General features: G+C 41.6%; 1 long non-coding RNA gene across 1 annotated transcript; it reads right to left on the bottom strand.

Moving 5' to 3' along the window:
• Nucleotides 1–10,733: 10,733 nt before the first annotated feature.
• LOC122205600 lies at nt 10,734–23,316 on the bottom strand. The gene is made up of 2 exons (XR_006196161.1): nt 23,209–23,316; nt 10,734–10,970 (listed from the first exon to the last, which is right to left on the bottom strand). It is a non-coding gene; the product is annotated as an uncharacterized LOC122205600 (long non-coding RNA).
• Nucleotides 23,317–26,601: the final 3,285 nt, after the last annotated feature.

Here is a 26,601-nt window from a genome sequence, read left to right as displayed (position 1 = left end):
CCTCCCATTTCCAGTTGAGCAGGGTGGAGACTCCACTGCAAACTTCTGCAGCCAAGAACACAGGGTTCCCTTTCCCCGAAGCATGCAGAAAGGTTTCTTTCCCAGAGGAGCAGTATGGCAGTGTTTTTCATCCTGTCTACAGCTACCTATTTCTGAGACTAAGTTCCAGATGAGTGTGGTTGAGAGGTAGGATTCCCACTTCTGCTACCCAGCTACCACTTGTAGAATGGAAGGTCTACCTTGGGAATGGCATGCTGAGAAGAATGTGGCCCTGGATACCCTTTCCCCAGCTTGTGAGGTGGTAGAAGATGTAACCTTAGAGAATTTCTGGATGTCCCTACTACTCCACCAAGTGCTTAGCATCTAGAGTGGAGGTGTCACTCAGAAAGAAGCTTGCCATTGTCCCTACCCCCGGCTCCAGAGCCCTGGCTCAAATATTTTGCTAGAGAATGGGGTTGGTAAGAGCAGTAGAAGCAGGCCATAAAAAAGATAGTTCCTAATATTTCCTCAAAGGAATTTAATTCTCTTGCAACAGTGCTTGGAGAAAGTCAAACTAAGTGTACTCTCAAAAACCATGGAGGTTGTGGTGAACGGCAACTGGAAAAATATTAAAGATACAGGCTGAACTGTAAGCCTGCTAGTTTGCAGGAGAAAACTCAGAATAAGTCACTAGGGAGAAAAAAGTACACCAACATACAAGTAATGGAAGACCAGAAGGAAAGGAGAGAAAGGAGCAGAAAAAAAATATTTGAGGAAATAATGGTTGAAAAATTTCCAAATTTATGGAGAGATATTGGTCTATAGTTTTATTTTCCTGTAATATCTTTGTCTGGTATTGGTACTAGGGTATTGCTGACCCTGGGTCAGAGTTGGTGGGTAAGGAGTTAGGAAGGGTTCCCTTTCCTTCTATCTTCTGAAAGAGCTTGTAGAGAATTGGTATAATTTATTCCTTAAATATTTCTAGAATACACTAGTGAATCTATGTGGGCCTGATGCTTTCTGTTTTAGAAGGTTATGAATTCGTTTAATACATTCAGTTCAAGTCCTTTAATAATATAGGTCCATTCACATTGTTTGTTTCTTCCTATGTGACTTTTGACAGATTGTGTCTTTCAAGGAATTGGTCCATTAGGCTATGAAAGTTAGGCTTAGGCTACAAAATTTGTGGACATAGTGTTGCTTATAGTATCTCCAAATTTATTGAAAACTATCAACCTACACATCTAAGAAGCTCAACAAACTCCAAATAGGATAGATTCAAAGCAAGCCACAAAGAGACACATTGAGTAAAAATGTTGAAAGCTAAAAACAAGGAGAAAATCTTGAAAGAAGCAAGAGAAAAATGACTAACAAGGAAACCTCAATAATATTAGCAGTCAACATCTCAGCAGTAATAATCGAGGTCAGAAAACTGTGGGGTACATATTCAAAATGCTCAATGAGGAAATGTAAACTAAGAATTCTGTATCAGGTACAACTATCTTTTAAAAAATAAAGGTGAAATAAAGATTTTCCAAGATAAAGAAAATCTAAGAGAATTTAGATGCTAATCTGCCTAAAAGAAATATTCAAAGAACTTCTTCAAAGTGAAAGCAAGTGACCCTCAATGGTAATTCAAATTCACATGAAGAAACAGACCACAGGAAATTATGTAACTACAAATGATAGTTTAAATACACATTTTCTCCCTTCTCTTAACTTATTTTAAACACTGGCATAAAATAATATGTATATGTATTGGGGGCCTATAAACACATAAGAATGGAGAATATGTATAATATATTTGTCAGTAATAGCACAAAGAATGTGAGTGGAAGCAAAGGCTAAGTGAGTGGAAGCTTAGCCTATTAGGCTAAGGAAATGACTATAGACTACAAAGTAATAATTATAGTCATGTATTAAGCTTGTAACATTGATAGATTTAATATGTGTAAAAATAATATGACAAAAAAGGAGGAAGAGAAATATTATTACATAAGAATAATGTTTCTATACATCAATGATATCAAGCTAGGATAAACCAGAAGCCAATTCTGATAAGGTAAGATGTATATGGTAAACCCTAGAGTAACTACTAAAAATACTAAAAACTATATAGTAAAAAACAAAATCAGTAACAAATTTGAAATGCTACATTAGAAAATATTGTACTAATATTTACTTAATGTAAAAGAACTGTAAGGTAGGAATAGAGAGAAAAAAGACATGAGACATATAGAAAACAAAAAGCAAAATGGCAGGCATGAATTGAACTATATCAATAATAACATTAAATGTGAATGGATTAAACAATCCAATCAAAAGACTGACATTGTCAGACTAGATTTTTAAAAATGTTTCAACTATATGCTGCCTATAGGAGAGACACTTCAGATTCAAAGATTCAAATAGATTGAAAGTAAAATGATGAAAAAAGGTACATCATGCAAACAACAATCATATGAAAGCTGGAATGGCTAAATGAATGTCTGATAAATAAATTTTAAAACAAACACATGTTATAAAAAGAGACATTTTATAATGCTAACAGGAAGATATAACAATTATAAACATATATTCACTTAATAACATGGCATCAAAATATATAAAGCAAAAAGTGACAGAAATAAAGGGAGAACTAGACAATTCAAAAATAATGGTTGGAGGTATCAATACTTCACTTTCAATAATGTGTAGAACAACAAGACAGAGAGTAACAAGGAAATAGAAGACTTGAACAACAGTATAAACCAGTTCGATCTAGCAGACTTTTATAAAATACTCCACTCAACAACAGCAGAATATGCAACTCTCTCAAGTGCACACGGAACATTCTCCATGATGTACCATATGTTAGGCTATAAAACACACCTCAGTGAATTAAAAAGACAGAAATAATTCAAAACATGTTATTCAACCACAGTGAAATTAAGGTAGAAATTAATGGGTGCCTGGGTGGCTCAGTCGGTTAGTGTCCAACTTCGGCCCAGGTTATGATCTCGCAGTTCGTGGGTTCAAACCCCACATCGGGCTCTGTGCTGACAGCTCAGAGCCTGGAGCCTGCTTCGGATTCTGTGTCTCCCTCTCTCTCTGCCTCTCCCCCACTCATGCTCACTCTCTCTCTCAAAAATAAAATAAACATAGAAAGAAAGAAAGAGAAAGAAAGAAGAAAAATTAATAACAGGAAAGAACTTGGGAAACTTATGAATAAGTGGAAACTAAACAACATATTCATAAATAGTGAAGGAGTTAAAGAAGAAATCAAAAGGAAAATTATAAAAGGGTCTGAAATGAAAGAAAATGAAGATGCAACATATGAAAACTCATGGGATTCAGCTAAAGCAGTACTCAGAGGGAACTCTAAAGGTGTAAATGGCCATATTAAGAAAGAAGAAAGATTTTAAGTCAATAATCTAACCTTTTACTTTAAGACCCTGGAAAAGGGAAAGCAAACTAAACCTGAAGCAAGCAAAAGAAAAGAAATAACAAAGATTAGAGCAGAAATTAATGACAGACAATAGAGAAAATCATTTAAATCTGATTCTTTGGAAAGGTCAACAAAATTGACAAACTTTTAGTTAAGGGTCAATAAAAATAAAGATTGTCAATAAAAATAAAAAGAGAGAAAACTCGAACTGCCAAAATCAGAAACAAGAAAAGGGACATTACTACTGATTTTTAGAAATAAAAGCATTACAAAGGAATACTATAAACAATTGTACTCCAACAAATTAAATACCTTAAATGAAATGGACAATTCCTAGAAAGACAGAAACTAATGAAACTGACTGAAGAAAAAATAGACAATGTGAATAGAACTATGCCAAGTGAAGAAATTGAATTAGTAATAATAATAATAAAACTAACCAAAAAAAGCTGATACCCAGATGACTCCACTGAATGCTACCAAACATTTATAAAGAAGAATTAATACCAATTCCTCACAAACTCTTTCAAAAAATAGAAGAGAAAGAAACTTCTTAGCTAATTTCATGAGGCCAGTATTACTCTGATACCCAAACCAGGCAAAGGCATCATAAGAAAACATAATTGCATACTAGTATCTCTTATGAACATGGAGATAAAATTCCTCAACAAGATACTAGCAAACAATCCAGCAACATCTAAAAAGAATTATACATCCTGACCATGTGGGATTTATCCCAGGGATGCAAGGTTGGTTAAACACCCAATAATCAGTTAATGAAAAATAAAATATTAATAGAAAAAAAAAGAAATATCACATGATTGTCTTACGGATGCAGAACAAGAATTTGACAAAATCCAACATTTTTCCTGATAAGAAGACTGAATAAACTAGGGATAAAGGGGACTTTCTCAAACTGATGAAGGGCATCTATGAAAAATCCACAGCTAACATCATAATTAATGGTGAAAGACTGGATGCTTTCCCACCATGGTCACGAACAAGACAAGGATATTTGCTCTGTCATTTCTATTCGACATTGTACTTGAAGTTCTAGCCAGGGCAATTAGGCAAGAGAAAGTAATAAAAGGCATACAGATTAGAAAAGAAGAAATTAAATTATCTCTATTCTCAGATGACATGATCTTCTATACAAAAACACCTAAGAAATCCATTAAAAAACTGTTAAAACTAATGAACAATTTTATTGAGTTTGTAGGATACAAGATCAATACATAGCAATAAATTATATTTCTAAACATTTGCAATGAACAATCCAAAAATAAAATTAAGAAAATAATTCTATTTACAACAGCACCAAAAATGCTTAGAAATAAATCTAACAAAAGAAGTACATAACTTACCCTTTGAAAACTGTAAAGATAATTCAAATAATTGGAAAAACGTTTCATGTTTATGGATCAGAAGGTTTAACATTGTTAAGGTGACAATACTTCTAAAACTGATCAACAGATTCCATGAAATTTCATCAAAATTTCAGCTGGCTTCTTTGTAGAAGTTTACAAGCTGATTCTAAAATTCATATGGAATTTTTAGGGTACTAGAATAGCCAAAATAATCTTAAGAAGGAATAACAAAGCAGAGGGTTCATACTTCTTTATTTCAAAACTTAACTATAAAGCAATGCTAAGACAGTATAGTACTGTCACAGGATAGACAAGTTGATAAGTGGAAGAGAATTGAGATTCTAGAAATAAACCCATACATCTATGGTGAGTTGGTTTTTCAAAAGGGTGCCAAAACTATCCTATAGGTCAAGAATAGTCTTTACAATAAATGGTGCTGGGTCAATTGGATTGCCACATATGAAAGCTGGAGTTTGGATCTTTACCTCACACCATTTATAAAAATTAACTCAACATGGATCAAAGACCTAACTGTAAGGCTAAAACTATAAAACCGTTAGAAAAAAAACCACAGCAGTACAACAGATTTGGCAAAAGATATAAACACCAAAAGCACTAGCGACAAAGAAAAGTGAGGTTAGACTTCATCAAAATTGTAAATTTTTGTGCTTCCAAAGACACTATAAAGAGAATGAAAAGATAACAGACAGAATGACAAGAAATATTTTAAAATCATATATCAGGTAAGAGACTTAGACCCACAGCATATAAAGAACTCTTACAACTCAATAATAAAAAGCCAAATAATACAATTAAAAAATAAGGAAAGGATCTGAATAAGCATTTCTTTAAAGAAGACATATAAATGGTCAATAGCACATAAAAAATGGTTGATATCATTAATCATCAGAGAAATGCAAGTCGAAACAACAAGATACCACTTCACACCTATTAGGATGGTTGTAATCAAAATGTCAGAAAATTACAAGTGTTGATGAGGATGTAGAAAGGTTGAAACCCTCATACACTGCTGGTAGGAGTGTAAATTTGTGCAGCCATTTTGGAAAACAGTTCCTAAAATGATTAAAGATAGAATTACCATGTAACCCAGCAATCCTACTCTTAGGAATATATCCAAGAGAACTAAAAACATATATGCACACAAAATCTTGTACATTAATATTTATAGCAATATTATCCATAATAGCCAAAAGAAGGAAACAGTCTAAGTGTCCATCAATGACAAATAGATAAATGAAATGTGTTGTAACAATGCAATGGAATATTATTCAGCTATAAAAAAGGAACAAAGAACTGATATATGCTACAACATGGATAAATCTTGAAAACACTGTGCTAGGTGAAAGAAGCCAGCCACAAAAGATCACATGTTATATTGTTGCATTCATATGAAATGGGAAGAAGAGGGAAATCTATAGAAGAGGGAAATCTATAAAGACAGAAGGTATTTGTGGTTGCCTAGAATTGGGGAAGCTGGGGATGGCAAATAGAAGGTGATAGCTAGAGTACCAGGTTTCTTTTTGAGGTGATGAAAATATTTTAAAATGGACTGGTGGTGATGGCACATATCTGTGAATACATTTTAAAAACAATTGAATTTTATACTTTAGGTAGTATTGTATATGAGCCATATCTTAATTAAGCTGTTAAAAACAAAACAAAACAAAAAACCTACCCAGAATGAAAATATAGCCTAACACCAGAATTCCAGCAATGTAATACACCCTCCTACAATAAGGGCAGACCCACACAGGGCAACCATCTGTGAAATCTCTATAAATTGGAGTATTGCTTGAGATGGGGGTGGGGAGGGTGCTGTCTTAATGCTATTTCTCTTCATTGAGTGTATGCAAATGCTTCGACGGAGTTCCATCTACCTTCTTCCCTTTGTTTTCCTGCTGTTCTATTATTCTTCCTCCACTTAGCTCCATAGTCATAATTCTGAGGACTGGGTAAAGAAGAACCATTTCATTTCCCATTTGTCTGGCTAAAACTGGTTGTTGTGACGGAGACTCTGGTCAGGCAAAAACAGAAGAGCCATTTTGGATCTTTTCTGAGATCTTACCCTCAACTCTCCCATCATTTGTGAGCTCCACAGTTTATTTGTACCTTTAAAGCCCTTTTTTGCCTTTTCTTTTTGCTTTATATAATGCACATTTATGTCACAATAGAGCCTGATTTTCTACAATAGGCTTTTATGTGTGCTTTGATTCAAACACAAAAGCTCCACTTCAATGTAATAAATAAATACCCAGTCATTATGGTACTAAATAATTCACAAGCCTCAAACACACTTGGACTCAGACACACTTCCTGTCCTCCTTGCTGAAGTCCACTAGCATGTCCCCTCCCCCAACCTCATTACGGAGCTTGAGAACAAATTACTGTGCTTTTCAGACAATGAGTCTATATTTCATCATTGAGGATAAGTAAATTTGCAGTTTGCTGGTCACTGTCACTGCTATGCCTGCTGGAAGTCATGCAGGCAGGACTTGGATTCTGGGTCTGGATATGCCACTGATTTATTCTTGGGCTGATTCTGTTTGGAGCATTTTCTATGCTCTAATCAAGATTACCCACTTACACCCTCATGTGCTGCTGGAGACTCGGAGAGGAAGGTCCACCCGTCGTCCATCATGTGAGTTACTCAGCTCCAGACACACCTTGCTGCTTCTTATCTCTGACACTGAACTCAGTTTGGCTTACTCACTTTGGCATATATTGTGCTCCTTATCTTAATGGATGGCGCCACAAACCAGTGCACACCACTAATTTTCCTACTTTTTACATGAGAGAGATTTTAATCTGGTTTAAGCTGCCATATTTTACTTGGTCTACCAGTTATCCTAACTGTCAAATGTATCTCTACATGTATAATGCTTGGACTCAAGCTGGTATCCACAAGGAAGGACATCCACCCAACTAAATTTCAGAGGTTCTGTCATTGAAGAAAGAAGGAGGTATTAGGATATTAGGAAACATTGCACTTCATATAAAACAACCCCAAGCCCCACTGACCAAACTAAAGGAGATCCAGAGCCTCCCAAGGCGGCTTCCTTGATTTGTCAGAGGTCCTCCGAGGTGCTTCAATGTTGGGTCCTCACTGCTCACTTGCGTGGATTCCTACAGCAGCTACGGAGCTTCCTCGCCACCAGGCTAAATACGGATTCTGTAGCAGATGTGCCTCTGTGCTGTCTCAGCCACTGCTGCTGCCAACGACCCTCAGAATACTGAACACTGGGCAGAGCTGTCCCCAGTGAGGACCAGAGTGAGGGATGTTTTCCTCTGTACCACCAACCAGCCTTTCCCCTTAATTCTCCATACACAGCAGAGACCAGACAGTACCCCCACGAGAATTTTCTGAACTTTGAAGACAGTGAGATGGAAATAAAACAAGGAGAAGGGCTTACAGTGACCACACAGGCCCAGACATTCCAGGTTTCTTTATCAGACTGCTCCCTCCTACCATCTTTGGAGGTACTCTGAACATCTCCTCACTCCAAACTCTAGAAAATGACCCTAAGAATGTGGGGAGGAGGAAATACAAAATCTCATCTCTAAGATCCGCATCTAGAGCCCCTATTCCTTAGACTAGAACATCCACTCCCCAGGGTGGTAATATCTGTTCCTTAGACAACCACCTACAGCGTGCGGCCCCCACAAGAATTACATAATCACCAGAATGTTTGCAGGGTCTGGACTACTGACCGTAAGTATCCTCAGCCCAGCCGAGCAGGGCTGAAGGAAGATCAGCCCTGCTTCTCTGCAGTCTCGTCTCTCAACTGCTCAACCCAGTTACTCAATCTCAGCCGTGCTCATAAACAAGCACCTTCCTTTCCACAGAACTCTGATTCAGTCCACATAGCTTGGCAGGCAAAACAGCCTCCCTTGTTTTTCCCTGAATTTGTCCATCTCTGTTGATGCAGGAGTTTTCTCAATGAGGATGTGCCCGATAGCAAGTCAAGCCTCTCGTGAGGCGAGGAGTCTGAGTCTGGCACTGTTCCTGGGAGGAGAGGGAGTTAGGAGGTCAGATGTGACAGGAAGCCATGCAGCAGCCCTGTTTTACACATTTATGTTCTAGGATCGGCCTTCTGGCAGTTCTGTCTACCTAATTCATGGTGACAGTTTCTCCTACAAGAGAACTAGGGGACAGATACAAGGGCATTTAAGGAGGGAAGTGTACCCTTCTGGATCCAGCACCCCCTGGAAACTGTTTCTGCTGACTAAAGTAATAACCTCTTGACTTGCGAAGTCACCTCTGAGAATCCTAGAAATAGAAAGCATGGTCTAGCTGCAAAAGGGCAGCTCTGGGTTGCGCCTACTTTCATGTGGATTTTTGTCCTTGTTTTCATGACACTAGCGCAATGAAATGGTTCATCCATTACAGGGGTAAAAATACGAGATATAAATATTCATTTTCTGCTCATGTGATGAAATCTTCGCGTATCTGAAATTTTATGGTCTCCTGTCATTGGAGACTCATGTTTATTTTATGTGAAAGGTGACTCCACACTGAACTTTGTAAACCCTTTACATAGCTGAAACTGTGTCTCTCTTCTCTATTCACTGGTGCACATTTATATTTCTTTCTCCTTTTGCACCTTTACCATCTGTTATTCATGGGAATTATCTTGCTATTGGGATGAAATTGTCTTTAGCTGGAATCTCCTCTGTGGGAAAACAGTGCAAGAACGTACTTACCTTTGGTGGTGGTGAAGTTTTGGCATGCAAGAAATGGAAAAAGAAATGGTGGAAGGGAAGACACTGTGGGGCCTAGGAATGGGGTGATTTCTATGTTTAGCAGGAAATGTCTCTGCCACATGTAATGGAACAGGAGGCCTCAGAGGTGCCTAGGGAGTGACACCCCGCAGGGAGCTCTCTGTTTCCAGGCCCTGACGAAGCAGGTTAGAGTTTTCTCTCCATGGATATAATTTTATTGTTGAAACACCAATCAGAAAATAAGCAGAAAAGCACAGAGGATAATAAATAGGCATCCAAGAATCAGCTGTCCCAAATGATCAAATGTGAATCTTTGAACACACTTACTTCTAACCTTTTTTTCTAAAAAAGAAAATATTATAGACATTTTGGAGCCTACAAAGTTCCTCTCTCAGTTATCCCTGCTTCATCCCCACTCACCATCCCTATGGTATCATTCCAGCCAGGTTATCAAATGTTTATGCATTTATGTGTCTACACATGCTAAAGAGATTTACTTTGCTGTTTTTTTTTTAAAGACCACATAAATGGCATCAAACTGTATCAACATTCTGCAGCTAGCTTTGTTCATTCTAGATTGTGTTCTGGATCTATGTTGAGACGTATAGAACTAGTTATTTGTACTGTTGTATAGTGTTCCTTTATATGACTATGTTAAATTTATTTATCCATTTCTCTACTAACACACAATTGGGGAGAGCTTTCTTTCTTTTTCTATTGTAAATAGTGCCCTTGTGCTATTATTTCTAGAATTGGAATTAGAGACATGGCTCGGAGATATTGCAGGTTTGGCTCCAGACTATGCAATAAAGTGAATATTGCAATAAAGCAAGTCAAATGAATTTTTTCTTGTTTATATGTTTACTCTATACTGTAGTCTATGAAGTGTGTGATAACATTATGTCTAAACAATGTATTTACCTTAATTAAAAGGTAATTAAAAAACACTTTATTGCTAAAAAATGCTAACCATCATCTGAGCTTTTGGTGAATTGTAATCACTGATCACAGATCACTATAACAAATACAGTGATAATGAAAAAGTTTGAAATATTTCACGAATTACCAAAATGTGACATGGAGACATGAAATGAGCAAATGCTGTTGGAAAAATGGTGCCGATAGACTTGATCAATGCAGGGTTGCTACAAACCTTCAATTTGTAACAAAACCACAGGATTTGGGAAGCACAGTAAAACAAGGCACAATAGAATAAAATATGCCTGTACCGGGTTACCGAGTTTATTAATCAGGGTAGCAAAAGATGGTGTAACAAATGCAAATGTATAATGGCTCAGACAAGCTAGGAACTTATGTCTCCTTCATGTGAAGACTAAAGTGGATGGTCCTTATTGGGAAGTTGCTGTCCTCCAAGTGGGTTTCAGGGATTAGGCTCCTTCTCTCTTTGGGTTTTTCACCACAGGAATTCCCAGGTAGCCATGTTGGCCCAAATCCAGCTGGTGGAAGAAAAGAGACGGGGTATAAAGTCATACCCTTCTCAACCACCTCAGCCTGGAAATGGTACACATCACTGGGTCACATGGCCCCACGTAGATGCCACGCAGGCTATTTTCCAACACACGGGTAAACCTAACAATATCAAAGTTTGGGGGAAATATAGGAAAACAGAAACTCTCATATACCGTTCTGGGGATGTGAATTAATACACCACTTTGGAAAGCAGACATTCAGTGAAGGTTTGGGTTCTGGAGAAAGATTAGGTCCCTGTATGTGGAACAAAGGACTTGCTAATGGAGATTAGGACCCCATCTCTGGATGTTTTCTGACTCCTACTGTCATTCTGGCTGTCCACCTTGCTTACTGTACTTCCTGTAGGTCATTTCTTCTTCTCAGCCTTCCTGGGGCAGTTAGGATATTTTAGTTGCTGCAACAAAAACTTCTGACCCAGTAAGCAAAAAGGACAAAAATGTAATTTCTAGGAAGGATAAGGAATGAGTGAGGAAATGGAAGGATTAGCTGAAGAACGGGACCCCAGCATGGATGGGAACCAGGATTTCCTGGATTCAGGGCGCAGGACATAAGGGAGAGTCACTGGGATGGATTAACTCCACCCTCCCATCCCTCTACTCCAAGAAGAGGTCTGATTGGCTGAGGCTGGGTCACCAACCCCTCTTCCCCCCAACCACCTCCCCCCCCACCCCCACCTTGACTAGAGAGTTGGAGCACAAGTGATTGACACTAAACCAAATCAGATTCACCTGTGCTGGTGCCTGGGGATACTCTGGTGCCTTTGCCAGAAGAGGGTGAGTAGGTGCTAAGCAGGCACTAACATAAATCTCAGCCTCTGGCCTCCTGCTTCCTCTCTCCACTGATCATCCTCAGAGCCATTTCCTTTGGAACGCAGAACCTCAAAATTCTTCCCATGCTACTTCACAGAGCTAGTCACCTCTTTTTCTCTCCCCCAGGCTGACTTGTCCAAGCCTTTTGGAGATAAATTATGCCACTCCACTCTGAGACACATCTGGATGCAAGAAGTTGTGGTTCCAAGGAATGCCTTTGCCTCTGCTCTACACTCACACTGAAGAGAGAGGGCATGTTCCTGCGACAGTCTCTTGTATGGTTGGGTGGTGTTGAAGATAACAGCAGGAGAGAGAATAAATATTGGGTAGAAAAAAGGAAAAGGAGGGTGGGGAAGGGTGACAGAAAACAGAGAGCCTAAGAGAAGACAGCACGACAGTAGATTGAACTGCGTGTTTTTTCCAGGTGATGGGTTGGGTTGGGTTGGATTGAGATTTTTAACTATTTTTATGGCATTGGAGTACATTTCTGGTCACCTTATCAGAAAAAAAATGTGTTTTTTTTTTAATGCATGAAATGAAATACATAGAATTACAAAGGAAACTAATTATATTGAAATACAGTTATGAAAACTTAAGCGTTTCGTCAAATAGTAATATGTGTGCTTCTTTCTTAATGTTTAAATGACGACCTAGTGGTGGGTCTAATTGCTGGAATGCGAAGAAGTGATGAGCTTATGTGATATAAAGATATCCATGATTTTACTGGTGACAAAATTTCTGTACTGCAATTGGTCCTAGAAGGAAATGCTACATTTCAGTTAGAGGTTCATGAAACTAAAGATGGGGGGGGGTTCCCCTGCAAGTCTACCAGGCTCCTGAATTCTATCTTGATAGACACCAAGTTCAGAATTTCTGCTCTGAGTGGAGGGTGAAGAAGCTATTTCCATGAGACACTTTGAAACAAGGAGCTTAGGCTGCGCTGCTTCAAAGCACCAAGTATGGCCCCGATGCAGGCAGAGGGCCATGCCCTCCTCTGTGTGGGACTCTGCCCTGATGTGGCAACTGGGGAATAGTGGCTTTGAGAGGACCAGTAGTGGCCTTGTCACATGGATGTGCTCAGTGGTACCCATCTTTTGGTTCCTCCAAGTGAAACCCCACACAGGGTAAGAGCAACATGGTGGTCAAGGTCTGTGGAGGAGGAGGAAGGGAGTGAGTGGCCTGTTTCCTTTTCAGCACCTGGCACCACCAGGCACCTGGAGGCCCCTTGCAGATGAGGGGCTTCTTCCTGTCAGATTTGTGAGAGCTTTTTCAACATAGGTAGGGGTTTTAACCAATCTTCTGCACCCAGTGACATTAGCCAGATTTAGGATCGTCTTGCTCATCTTCTTCCTGGAGTTGATGCAAAGCTCTGGGAGTTCACACGGGTGCTTTGAGGGCATTGGTTTGAAGGGGCCTCTGCATCTTGATCTTAATCTTGGTCCTAAACTGAAATAGAATTCAACCTCTCTGGTCCATGGGTGGTTCTACAGACATGTGAGGATGTCCCATGTGAACCCTGGCTCCAGGATCCCCTTGTCTTAGATGTCTTTCTCTCTCTCTCTCTTTCCTCCTACTTCATGAGCTCAGGAAACACTCAAATGCTTTTCACATGAGGGGCACTGTGGGCTTTTGCTGGCTCTTTAATGCCTGGACCCCATACATGTCATGACCTACTACAGTACCATAATGGAGCAGAGGCTGCCCTGTGAGGTCTGATGACTCTGCTTGGGAAAGAAGGAGCAGGTGAACTCCATCCTGGTATCTCCAAACCTGAAGAGAGATTCCATTACTTTTTCTTTTCTTGGACTTAGCTGGTGAATGGGAAGGGCAAGCAGAGGTACTTCACACATGAATCGCCCTTTTGCCTCCCCAGCTCCTCCCTCCCCAGTTCAGACCATATTTATCCAGTCTTCCATGGGCATGTGCTTTGTCTACTTCTCTTTCCAGTCTTGTTATGACACAAACTATCTGTTTTCATGTTTTGGGAGGGGGTAGCCTTTTGCAATACAACCCGCCTCCCTTCTCTCAAAATTCTCAACTTTTACAAGTTAGGATATGGGCTTTCAAGGCCATTAATTCTGAGTTTCAGGAGCCTATTTAACACCAAAAATCCAAGAATTCATTTCTTTGGTTTCTGCATCTGGCTCTGGTCCTGCAGCCATGAGTAAAAGCAGGTAGGCAACAAAAGACAGAGTGGGTCACAGGGTAACTTTTGTATGAGGAAATGATTTTGTATCTCAGATTGTCATATCAGCATCCTGAGATGTATAATCTCTGGACATTCATGGGCATGTGAGCATTCTAGCATCAGCCACATTTTCTGTCCCAGAAATGACACTATTCCTTCTTGTAAAGCATGAACATATTGTAAATTCTAATTTCTGTTTTATCACATACCAACCTCTGAGAGAGAGAAGGTATATGATGTTGATGACAAGACAGGTCTCATTCCATTTGGAGATACACTAGAAGTGTTTTCATCAAGAAGAAAGAGAATGAGGGGAAGGGGAAGAATAAAAGGAAGAAGGAGGAGGAAGAAAAAATGAAGGCAATTAGCATGTTGAGAAAGCTCATCCATGCAACAGACAGCACAGGAGACAAGGGGTGTTGGGGGAAGAGGCCACATGTATCATTGGGAGAAATAGTGCCCTGGCCTTGCTGATGGCCTAGAACATGGACTTTGGCCATGAACACCTTTTTCAAGGAGCTAAGTGGAGGCTTGGGTATCTGATCCCAGGAAGATGCAATTCCTGCCTGCATTTATGTGCTCGTGCTTTTCAGTCTTCTCAGAGAAACCACCTCTACTCTCCAGAATCTTCATTCCTAAGAGGCTCAGCCAGACTCTTCCGGAGTCCTGGTGAACACTCAGCAAGGACAGCAGGACAGGCAGTTTGGCTGAGGGAGCTGTGAGCAGCATCACCCCCTCAACCCCACTGGTGCCTGAAGTTATGTGAGGGAGGAACACTCTGTCTCCACAGGGTGGGCCCCAATTGGGAAACATCATGTGGTCAGGGCTGAGGGTAAAGATGGCAGTGTGCCCCCACATGAGCTTGTTCCCACAAAGAGTGCCAGTCAGAAAGTTTCCTTGGTGGGGACAAATCAGCGGAGTGTGAATGGGGCCCAAGCAGCACACAGGCATCACGGGCCAGCAGCTTCCCAGTGTCCCAGATAAAACTCGCAGTGCCCTATGCCCAGCAGAAAGCAATGGATGCTCCCTAATAAATGCTCTCATGCATTTATTAAATGTTCCTCATGCTGAGGAACGCTCCCTTGACTCCCACTTTGAATGGATTTCCTGCATCTCAGTAAGCAACCAAACAACCTTAGCTGGAGGACACTGAGAGCCCAGGGACAATGCGTGCCTGGGCTGAGGGTGAGTGTCTCCCTAGCTGTCTTGGTTTCCTCAACTCTGTGTCAATAAAGTATTTCCTCCTACAAGGCAGGACTCCCTGGGAAGTTTGCATTTTCATATCACACTACCCCCAGAAAACCAGTATGTCACGGAAGTAAGGGTGTGGGCACCAGAGATCTGGGGCCTCTGTCTTCTCATCTGGGAAGGGAGACTGCTGCCAGTACCTACCTCACAGGTGACATAGGACTAAGTGAGATGACACATGAAAAGTGCCTTAAAACAGTGGCCACCAGGAGCGCTCTTCAGCTGTTTCCTGACTGCACCTCAAGCAAATCCAAAGCCACAAGGCTATAGCAAGCAGCAGAGAGTTATTTACAATTTCATGGAGACACAAGTTTGTACATAAGTCCTATGCCACAGGCAAAGTTCTCGTTGGTCACTTCTGTCCTCTGCCCAAAATTTCCCTAAGGTTGTCGTCCTTGAGCACTGCCTTTCAATCACATCTGCCTGTCTTCAATATGACTGTAATCATGAAAGTTTTCGTTTGTGATAATAGTGGAAAGTCTTAGCAAGACCATTTTATAGTGAGGCAAGGGCTGTTTAAGGCAGTCTGATAGCACTTAAATGAAGTTCACCTAAGATCCACACCCAGCAATTCTGCGTCTATGCACCCAAGAAACTCGCCCATGTGTTGTGGGGTCATATACCTCAGTGGCTGTGAGGTTCATCACAGCACGGCCTGGAAGTGAGAGAAAAAGCATGAGGGGTGCTGGCTTTGGAGCAACAGACTAGGTGCACAGCCATGCAGGAGAAAGGCTCTTCAAGTGGCTCTCATTGAAAAGGTAGAAACAAAATATCTAGAGGCTCCCAGTGCTCAAAGTGACAGTGGGGACCGGCGCGTGGATGCAGGCCTCACCTGGTGGTCTGTTAAAAAGGCAGCCTCTGTGGCCACCAGACCGCCCCATTCCAGACCTGCACGTTAACAAGATGCCCAGGTGAGCACATTAAGTTTGGAGAGGCGTCATCTGCTGCAAATAAGGCAACAGCATGCTCTTCCCACAGCCTCGGAAAATAGAGGGACTCACGTCAACACCTTAAATGTTTGCCTTTGGGAGAAGAGGGATGGGACAGGAGAATGGAGATAAAGGTTACTACAGAAAGTAAATGAAAACTAAGCAGTGAAATGCATCTCCTGGGGATGGGGATGTGGGCACTTTCTGCCAGCAAGATTATTGAAGATGCAGATATATTTTTGCCTCTTCCCTCCTGGTCCACAAGCCCCTAAAGGAATCTCTGACCTGAGGACAAGCTTGGGGTCAAGGTCTCAGCATTGTAGACACACTTGCTTTGCCAAGGCTGGGCAGGGGCATCAGGCTTGGACTCTTGTGCTCCATTTGCTGGGGCTGCTCGTAAGTTCCAAGTACTTGCACATGGAGCCGCGTGGAAAAACAGGCGGGGCACTTAAGACAGAGCATTTGCAAGACACACACAGAAGAAGAGAGGTCTTTTCATCTAGCGCTGATTCCCAGTCAAAGCAAATTCCAGAGATTGTGAAGAGCAAAATAGTATTAAGCAGAAAATCATTTTGTGTTGAGAGACTCCGTACTCTGCCATTTGCTTGCAGTCTGTCTATTGCTTTATATAGTTACTTCAAAGCGCTGGATGGTGGGTTCAGAAGGAACTATTAGTAACAGAAGCATGGTTTAAAAAAGAAAGCGTGGGGAAGGAGGGTTGGGGGAGGACGGGATGGACCCAGACCACTTCAATAATGCCCAGAATATCCACAATGAAGCTGGAGCTGGAACTCCTCGTTTATGGAGCTAGAATAACAAGAAGCTGGCTTTTTGGCATCCTTATTTGGCTCTGTGTGTGGTGTGTGTGTGTGTGTCTTTTCAAATCTTGGAAAACTGAGGATAATTCAAACACAGGCTCTGAACTCTCCAGCTCAGAGTCAAGAAAACCCTGGATGAGATTACCATGGACAATGACTCTTCCAAAATAGTTAATGTAGGAAGTGTCACTAAGTAACTTTTCAAAACCTAGGCCCATGCCTGCCATGCTTCATTTGCATGGCCCCGGTGGGGATGAGCGAGACAGGGTTATTGCAGAGGAGAGAAGCTGCCTTTTAGGAAGGAAATGGAGACTGAGCCCTGGGGCAGGGCCAAGGAGCCTTGGCCCTGTTTGCAGCAGAGAAATGGTTGGGGGCCTGCCCACCACTGAGAAGAAAACCTAAGGCCTTGGAGACACCATAAGGATTCTTTCCACTTTGCTTTTCCTTTCATCAGAGAAGCTCAGAAACCCTTTTACAGAAATTAATGAGGCCCTCATTGTCATTGAGTATTATCATTTCCGTTCTACAGATGGGGTAACATCTAAGGTTATAAAATGAATGAGTGATGGAGTCATCCTTATTTTTGAGGAATCCCAGTTTTCCAAACCCATTCTGTGGATATTGAACATGGGCTGTAGTAAAAAGTTTCCAAAAAAGAAAAAAAAAGTTTTGGAGTAGTCTTTGGAATTCTGTATGTGGTACTGTTCAGTCTATAAGATGCATGGTGCATCTTTTCTGCTTAACTTGTAGAGTTTCGGAGCAAATCAAAAGAGGTTAAAGGGATGTGTAAATACCTTGTAAAGTCTACCACGAGACCCAAACATAAGGTACTAGCACCAATAAAGGATATGTTTTCTGTTGTGTAATTATGCTTACCCAAGACCCTTTGGGGAGGAGAGTCACCTAAGGGCTGTGCTGCCAGGCCTCTCCCTCTGGTTTCTGTTCAGACCTTTCATTACCCTGTGCAACTGTCCTGAGCCATTTTATTCACCTGGACTCCCGAGAACCTGTGAGAACCTGTGCCCCTGGAGGCAGAGTTTTTAAGGTCCTTGACAAAATGTTCAAAATAAAGGCCATGCAGTGGGATTTTTTTTCTACAAAGCCAAATTTATTCAACTGAAAAAAACCTGTCCTTAAATCTGAGGCCCCCATTCCTTTACTTGGCATTACAATGCCATTCTAACATTTGGTGCTAAAATGATGGTGTCAGTGGATGGTAACTTTTTCCCCCCTTAATGTGTTTACTTGGAAAAATTACAAGTTGGCCGCTTTATATAAGTCCTCTAGTTTTGTTTTGTGTTTGAAATTTTATGGGTCCATTAAATTCCACAGTCTGGGAATCACTGCTAAATGCTCTATTGTTTGCTTTCTGAAGGCCTGAACTTGTGCCTATGGGAAGCAATGAAGTGCATATACTAGACCCTTTATAGGACACTGATGAGGAGGGGAATTTGGGCTGGGCAGTCTCTGACTTAGGAACGCAGGCTTCCCAGAATTTAGGTAAGCAAATGGGCGTCAGAGCTCTCATCAACAAGAGGCAACTGCTTGGACCATGATTCAGATCTCAGAGGGTGGCCTGGCCGCAAAAGTGTGGCGGGGGTGGTGGGGAGGACACCTGCTTCGACCTGCTGCCTGGGTCAGAGTTTATTCACAGCATCCTTAGAGCTAGCAGAAAATAACATTTTGGGTGATCATTAGGGGTAATTCAAGCCACACTGTGTTTGACAGGTCTATTGCCCATTAATTAGGGCTTTGTGGGCAGGCCCAATACTTTAATGGCCATTTATAGTGTTGTTTCTAAGGAAAATTGCCTTCTGATTCCAAATCGCTATATTAAAATTAAACTCTTGAAATGGCTCATACAAGGTAGGATCTGGGCCCCATCCAAGAGACCCAAATGAATGAAAACCAATAATTAGCTTTTCTATCGTGTATTCTTACGTGTCAGCATTAAGGTCTGGTAAGCCTTCTGAAGTAGACAGAAAGGCTGGGTTCTAGACCTGGGGGTTCTCTATGCAGCCACCAGCCACATGTGGTCCCATCTGTGATGGGCTCTATTAAGTACACACTGGATTTCAAATATGTAAAATATATATACATATATATATATATATATATATATATAATATCTCATTAATAATTTTTAAAATATTGATAGCACATTGAAATAATATTTTGGATTTATTGTGTTTAAAATATAATATTAAAATTAGTTTCACCTGTTTCTTTGAAATTTTTAAAATATGACTAGAAAATACAAATTACATAAAATTTTAAATTGCATATGTAATCTGTGTAATTTATGGCTTGCTTTATTTCTATTGGAAAGCACTTCTCTAGACCAGGGAGGTTGGCAAAGTACAGCCCATAGCCAAATATAGGTCATTGCCTGTTTTTGCAATAAAGTTTTATTGGAACACAGCCACACCCATTTGTTTACATATTGTCCCTAGCTGTTTTTGAGCTATAACAGCACAGTCAGTAGTTGTACAGAGACTGTGTGGCTTGCAAAACCTAAAATATCTACTATTTGCCCTTTGACAAAGTTTGTCAACATTTGGTCTAGACTATCAGGGTTCAAATCCTGGTTTCTAGATTTACTAGCTGTGTGACTTGGGCAACTTTATCTATGTGTGCTTCTGTGCTTTCTTTCCTTCTCTCTTTCTTTTGTTAGAACAACTCAGCAAAATAGAATTCCGGAATTATTTTTGGACAACACTGTTTCACACATAAATCAAACAGGCCAAAAAAATAAAAATAAAAAGCAACTTCATAGACAAAAAAGCTAAAAACAAAAGAAAACTTTCATCTTTCGCCTTTTTAACCATCTTCTATAAGCCAACTACTTATTATTTTTTTTTCTTGAGTTATTTATTTATTTTTGAGAGCGAGGGAGAGAGACAGGGAGAGAGAGAGCATGAACAGGGGAGGGGCAGAGAGAGGGAGTAAGAGAGAACCCCAAGCAGTCTCCACACTCCTAGCACAGAGCCAGTTTTGAGCTCAAACTCACAAACTGTGAGATCATGACCCAAGCCAAAATCAGAAGTCAGATGCTTAACCAACCAAGCCACCCAGAACTACGTATAGTACAACTAAGTATATACACACAAAAAGCTACTGGAATGCTGGGAATAAGATTGTTTTGTTGTTGTCGTTTTCACTTTTCTTATAAGGTTTGTCTTCTTGAAATTATAATGGACATAGTCACAGCACAAGTAAGGTCAGAAGTAGGACAGAGAATGCTGGGAAGTCTGGTTAGGTCATCAGAGATGACCCCTAACAATATGTACAAAAATATAAAATGTAAATAAAAAATAAAATTTTCCTTTTTAAAATACTTAAAAAAAAATAAAGCAGGGCTTTGGAAGTTTTGGTTCTTTTTTCCTCCCCTGACATAGATTTCCAGTGTGGTTTGGATGGGTGGCCAGGTGCACGTGTCACTTGTGGTGGCACCACTGGGTGGGACTGTCCACTGGAGTGTGACCAAGTTTAGCGTCTGAGATGGGAAGTGGAGGGTGAATAGGTCACAATGGCCTTTTTTTGTTGCTAAGTTTAACTTTTCCTTTCTTGCTGTCTAGTCACCCTCGTTGGTCTTCTGCTTCTCGGTATGGACATCAACATCCTCATCATCTTCAGCTGCTGTGTGCCCACAGCTGCCTCAGCTTCCTCATCTTCCTCTCCACCCCCTTCCTCGCCATTGCTTTCCTCCTCTTCCTCCTCCTCCTGCCCTTCTCCCTCTTCTTCATCTACCTCATTGTCGGCCTCCTGCTCCCCATTTTCCTCACAAGCTTCCCATCACCAGGTGTGGCTCTTCCAGTCTCCACCTCCTGCACAATTTTCTTCTCTTGCAAGTCCTTGCTGGTCATCCTGAAGCTGGTGCCTGGGGAGTCTGACAGGAGGAGAGCCCCAGTAATCCCATGCAGAGGGTCAAAAGGAAAGGAAGAGGAAGAGAGGCGCCTGGGTGGCTCAGTGGGTTAAATGTCAGACTCTTCATTTCAGCTCAAGCCATGGTCTCAGGGTTTGGGAGATCCAGCTCCACTTTGGGTTCTGCGCTGACAGAGCCTACTTGGGATTCTCTCTCTCCCTCTCTCTGTCCCCATGCTCGGTCTCTCTCTCTCTCTCGCTCTCTCTCTCACAAAATAAATAAACTTTCTTTTTTTTTTTTTTTTTTTTTTAAGGAAATCATGAGTTGGAGGACTCTGGCCACAAAACTGCAGGAGTCCAAGGTGGCAGAGGTGGTTGTGGTCAACCGAGAGCAATGTAAACATGGCTTTTCAGAGCAGCCGTTCGGGGGGTGCTCCATGTTTTCATCTGTAAAATGGGGGTAATGATGAAGCTGACCTTATTCCAAGAGGTTGTGGTGAGGATCAAGAGAAATAGTACGTTGGGGCGCCTGGGTGGCTCAGTCAGTTGGGTGTCCGACTTCGGCTCAGGTCATGTCCTCGTGGTCCATGAGTTCGAGCCCCACATGGGGCTCTGGGCTGACGGCTCAGAGCCTGGAGCCTGTTTTGGATTCTGTGTCTCCCTCTCTCTCTGACCCTGCCCTGCTCGTGCTCTGTCTCTGTCTCAAAAATAAATAAATGTTAAAAAAAAATTAAAAAAAAAAAAGAGAAATAGTACGTATCAACCATAGAGTCAATGTTGGATAAATGCATCATCGTCATTTTTCAGATGACATGGCTGGAAATCAGAGAAAACAAAAGAGGCATGCCTGGGTGGCTCAGCCAATTGAGCCTCTGACTCTAGATTTCAGCTAGGGTCATGATCCCAGGGTTGTGAGATCAAGCCCAGGGTGGGGCTCCACACTGAGCATGAAGCCTGCTTAAGACTCTCTCTCTCCCATGGGGCACCTAGGTGGCTTAGTCGGTTGAGCATCCGACTTCAGCTTAGGTCATGATCTCACAGTTTGTGGGTTCAAGCCCCGCATCAGGCTCTCTGCTGACAGCTTGCTCAGAGCCCGCAGCCTGCTTCAGATTCTGTGTCTCCTTCTCTCTCTGCCCCTCCCCTGCTCACGCTTTGTCTCACTCTGTTTCTCAAAAATAAATACATGTAAAAAAAAAAAAAAGATTCTCTCTCTCCCTCTGCTCCTCTCCCCACCACCCCTGCTCACACTCTTTCTTAAAAAAAAATTAAAAATTAAAAAATATATTAAAAACAAAAGAAAAAGTCCTTTAAAAAAAGGATTATTAGTGCCAAGAGGGTAAATTCACAGCCTGCATGAATACCGTCTCCCTGCTCAGATGTGTCCTCAGAATCGTTCTCAACACAGTTTTCCAGGCAGTAAACACAACTGGGCCTGGCATGTGGGCAGAAACCTCTTTGTCATTTCTGCTCCAAAGACATGGAATTTGAGATCAGTTGTAGACCTGTAGATTCTGTAGACAGAATCCAATGTAAGTCGCTCTTGGCATATCAAATAAAAACATATTGTACTTTTGATGTCCCCTAAGAGTTATAGAGTTTTTTTTAAATTAGGGGCATAAAATACAAATAATATTTTGCATTTACAAAGTTCTTTGCAATTTGTAAAACATTCAGATAAAGTTAGTAGAGCAGACACTGTTATTCTACTTTCGAAGATGGGAAGATTGAAGGTCAGAGAATTGATGATTTCTCACCAGTAGAAAGCTAGCGAGAAAGAAGCAGGACTTAGGCCCTGGTCTGCAGGTCCATGATCTCGTATCTCTGGTCACCCTTAGAGCCAGAGCCCTCAACAGAAATGCTTTAGAGAACTGGCAGTATAAAATTTTGAAGCAAGCTGGGTACAAATTTTGGGCAAGCTGGTGTACAAATTCTGTACACCAGAATTTTGTCTTCAGCTCCAAAAATGTTTACTTTCTTCAAATTTTCCAGAGATATGTCTCCTTCTTACATACCTTTCTTTTCTCCCTAAATTTGATAATGATAGGGTGTTTAAAATTTTTTTTTTAACGTTTATTTATTTTTGAGACAGAGAGAGAGCATGAACGGGGGAGGGTCAGAGAGAGAGGGAGACACAGAATCTGAAATAGGCTCCAGGCTCTGAGCTGTCAGCACAGAGCCCGACGTGGGGCTCGAACTCACGGACCGCAAGATCATGACCTGAGCCGAAGTCGGACGCCCAACCGACTGAGCCACCCAGGCGCCCCAATGATACGGTGTTTTGATTAGCTATTGCTACAGAAGAAACCACCCCCAAACTTAGTGACATAAAATAACCACCAGCCACTTACTACATCTCACAATTTTGTGGGTGGGCTGGGCTCTGCTGGGTGTTTCTTTCACATCATGGTGTATTAGCTTGAGCGGTGGTCAACAGAAGGCTCGACCAGGCCGGAATGTCCAGGATTGCTCATTTATATGGCTGAGAATTAGGTTGGCTGTTGGCTGGGAGCTCAACTGGGGTTCTGGAATGGAATGTTCTAGTCCTTTCTAGATGGCCTCAATAAGTGGAGTGGGCAGGATGGCTGAGTTCCAAGATGGAGTGTCCCAAGTATGTGGAAGCAGAAACTGCTAGGGTCTTATGACCCCATTTAAGATTAAGATTAAAGAAGTTATGCAGCATCACTTCTACCACATTCTGTTGGAAAGAGCAAGTCACTGTCCAGTCCTGATTCAAAAGGGGAAATTGATTTCACTTTCGATGGGAAGAATGACAATGTATTTGCAGCCATCTTCAATTCATAACGTATGGGCACAGAAAAAATATGTCTCTGCTGTAAGGAAAACAACAGAGCAAATAAAATGATAAATTACATCTGACGTTCAGCTGTGGTCTGAAGAGATAAGAGAAAGTGTGAGACCATGGCACTGAGGGACAGGCAGGCCTAGGCAACTAATGCCGGGTAGGAATGTGGGCTCACCATTTCCAAAGGACCTCTCAATTTCCAAGAGAAGGCCAGAATATGAATTTTCATGTGAAGCCTCTACTTTTTCCATGTGAGCTCAACTTTTAACATCATATTGCATGGGGCAAATTGACCTGTGAGCTTCCGGTTTTCAACATCTGCTTTATACCCTCATGGGACAGCTTGTCCTTTATGTGAAACACCTGTTGGCAAGACAGTTGTGAGCAACCCATTTACCAGAGAATATAATGTCACTGCTTTGTGGTTGGTAATAAAGGGAGGAGAAAAGAACAAGTTAATTATCATGAAGCAGGGTAGTCGCCAGGGGGAAAAGGCATTTCTGTCATTTATTTACTAGTATTTACTTACAGGACAATAAATCAAAGTCTCATGTCTACCAGGGGAAGCAGCAGTGGCCACAGCTGTGTCAGACACAGGTTTTTATATGATGAACACCTGGGGAAGATGGTTTCCAATTATTTCATGCAACTCTTATCAGATTCCAGGCTGGAGAAGACTAGGGAAGGGACAAGAAGGGCAGACTGAGTGGGGGGAGCCTAAGAGGAGATGCCCCAGCCCCCGGAGAGATGCGCTGCTGTCTGCAACAGAATGGAAGAAATGGGCAGAAGAGGGACACCCTGGCTCGAGTGGTGTTCAGACCTATGGCCACCCGAAGTGATCCACCTGCCTGGGCAGGAGGTCCTCACACCCTCCCCAGCCCCACGCTCAATGTCTGGGCCTTTTCTCCCCATGGAAACCAAAGAGCATTCAGTTCAGCAATGGAAAAAAATCTTTCCTGCAGGATAGGGAAGAGACACCCATGTTGAAGAGCTCCCTAAACAGACACTGGCTGTGGCGGGTAGTGGAGAGAACGCTTTGAAATCTGACTCCTGGGATACTGCACACACCAAACAATTCACAACATGTAAGGCCACCGGCGACTGGTGCCTTCTGATGGGAACTCTAGAGGGGACAGAAGCCACACTGGGGATAATATCCTCCTCCAGGGGGCTGCTTGAAGGGTTTCCCAGGGTGGAAATAGGAGCCAGGGATCTCTCCTTGTCTGCCGCCCATCCACACAGTATGTATGGGTACACATGCCAGGGCCTGGTGGGGCGTTTGTGCCTCCATTTGCTCCAGTCGTTCATTCAAGAGGGTTTATCAGCCAGGTGATTCTCCGGGCTCTGGGAACCCAGTCTTGACCTTGAGATGAGTGCAGGCTTTCCCTGCAGGACCTGCACTGCACAGCCCAGGAGGATGGGGTTATAGGTCAGGCGTCACCCCCGCTGCTCCCTGACCGCCAGGTGGATTAGGAATGGGGCTGCTGTCCCCGTGACCTCAGTGAGCCAGAGGGCCAAAAGGATGTAGGTCATATTTTCCAAATGTAAACAGGAGTTAAAGTTGAAATTAAAAATATATGTATTTTAGTCTCCACTTTGGGGTGAAAGAGGCAGTCTGGGAGATGTAGTTTGGGCGAGGAAAATATTTTGTTTCTAAATGTTTATGAGGACTGTTGGTCAGGATATTTGAAATTAGGGCCCTCTAGCGAATTCCTGACTACGTGGGATAAAATACTTCTGGGAAGAGCAGTAGAAACATGGAAAACAAAAGAAGAATTGTAATTCTGGGGACAGAATTCTTATTTGTAATATTTATATAACATATTCATTGCTGGATGGGAAAACTGCCCTTATTTTGTATACGAGCATGAGAAATAATTAATAACTAATAATAGCTGACATTTGTTGGACTCTTATTCTGTGCCAGATATTATCTTAGTAACTTTGCCTATATTGTCTTATTTAATTCTTGCAGCAACCATCTGGGATGGGTACTCTCATCACTCCCAGAGGTAAGACACTCCCCCAAAGTTTCCCAGTTCATAACTGGCAGAACCTAAAATCAAACTCAGGAAATCTGAAAGAGAGAGAGAGAGAGAGAGAGAGAGAGAGGTAGAGGGAGAAGGAGTGGGAGATGGAGAGAGAATCTCAAGTAGGCTCCATACTCAGCATGGAGCCCGACGTGGGGCTCGATCCCTAGGATCACGAACTGAGCTGAAATTAAGAGTCAGATGCTTAACTGACTGAGATACCTAGGCACCTCTTTTGTATTTCTTTTTTAAAAAGTAATTGCCTTTAAGGAAACATACATACAAATGACTTGGGAAGTGCTTAACACATTCAAAGGAGCAAACTATTTTTGAGCAATCCAATTTCTTAGGTGAAACAACATAGAAGTACAGGACTTTCCCTGTTTATTACAGCAGCTTTGTCCAGGGTGTCTCCAGCAAAGTACTCCACCAGCACTTCCATGAATAAGTACTGCTAGGTTTGGAAACCACGAGGCCATGTGGCTATGTCTTCTAACGTATTTTGTATGACATAATCATTTCCCTAAATCTCTGTGTGCCCCCCTCCCAGCCCATATCAGCACAATTTCATTATAATCTCCAGCCAATTCCATTTTAGCACAATAAAAACTAGCGAGTTAATGGCCGGCAATTGAGGGTTCTGTTGAAAGTTTCATCTGGGAAAAGATATAGAAGATAAAGCTTTTGATCAATCTTTGAGAACGCTCTTGCCTGCAGGCTGACGTGGTGGTCTGGACTTCCTCTGTGTTTATAGAACAGCCCTCCCGTGCTGGTCTTCTAGCGCAAAGCCACAGCCACATCTTCAGTGCCTCTGGTTTTAGAGCCTGCAACTGAAGCACTAGAAATGTTACATTTGTCCCCTGTTGCCCACCTCTCATTTTAGGTTTTTTTTTCCTTCCTATTCCCAA

The sequence above is a fragment of the Panthera leo genome, chromosome D4 (genome assembly GCF_018350215.1).
Source record: "Panthera leo isolate Ple1 chromosome D4, P.leo_Ple1_pat1.1, whole genome shotgun sequence".
Lineage (NCBI taxonomy): Eukaryota > Metazoa > Chordata > Mammalia > Carnivora > Felidae > Panthera > Panthera leo.
This window is presented reverse-complemented; position numbering and strand designations above follow the sequence as displayed.